We start from the raw sequence: 1,113 nt of genomic DNA, 5'->3' as shown, positions 1-1,113 counted from the left end.
AGTTACTTTGAGGCAAGGAATTATCAGCAGGCATTACCCCAGATCTCCTTCCAGGCCCTTGTGGCTGGGCTGTTGGCCACAGTGTAGGAATCTTCAAATTGCCTCACCTCAGGCAAAATGGATGACCAAGCACACTGATCAAAACTCTACCTGTTAGGGAGATTTCTTCTGTCTTCTATACTTTTTCAAGGCAATTCTAAATGTGGCTATAATGCAGCTGGTATCATTTTCAGCTTGTCTCTATATACAGCTTTTGTCCAACATTAAAAAAAGGAGGGGTGGGGCATATTGTTCAGTAGCAAAACACTTGCCTAGCGTGCCTAAGGCCTTAGGTTCAATCTCCAGCATGACCAAAAATTTCAGAAGGAAATATAATCCACACACCACACATACTTGTTAGCCATTTGTAAGCTAAACCTGGACTTGTCCGGCTCCCGCTGATCGTGTAGCACTCCCATGTGGCCACAGGTACAAGCTGGGAGAGAAGTACTGATGCGCTGTGGTAAGAGGTCTGGCGTCTGGGCTATCTCCTCATGGCCCTCTGTGCTCCTCCTCAGGCCCAGTTGTATACATACCATTTCTTTCTTGTGAGGGGCTGCTGCTGGGCCTGTTCCACTTACTAACCTGGCAGGTTCAACAGATCCAGCTTTTCATGGACAGGTGCAGATGTATGGTCATTTGTTTATCTCAGGGTCAAACATTCTAACTCTATCATAGTCCAGGATCTGATTTTCAAAAGACATAAAATTATCCCCCTCGGGAGGCATCGATCGTACTGTTCCATAATTCCGTGGGCCTCCATTTGAGATTCTCACACTGGGGCTTGCCAGAGGCTCCACAATCCATCTCTTTCCTACCACTAACACCCCTATAATCTATGTAAGGGCTGTAGATTGCACGACTTAAGTGGCAGGACAGATCTGCTGTAAGTGCAGGGCAGCTCTTTCCTACTCAGCACCTGCTCAAAGTTGGCAGCCTTGCATGTTACCTGGTGTAGGCTGGAGCAGTATTCCTAGGTATGAAGGGTATTATCTGCAGAATCCAAGGAAGTCCTCAGAGACCATATTCACTTCTTTGTTATAGAAATGAATACAGTAGCATTTTGTCTTTTAC

This window comes from Heterocephalus glaber, unplaced genomic scaffold (assembly GCF_053883595.1).
Source record: "Heterocephalus glaber isolate CG9 unplaced genomic scaffold, H.glaber_assembly_v1.0 deba00001472, whole genome shotgun sequence".
In the NCBI taxonomy this organism is placed as follows: Eukaryota; Metazoa; Chordata; class Mammalia; order Rodentia; family Bathyergidae; genus Heterocephalus; species Heterocephalus glaber.
The sequence above is the reverse complement of the archived record's forward strand: the minus strand, read 5'-3'. Positions refer to the sequence as shown.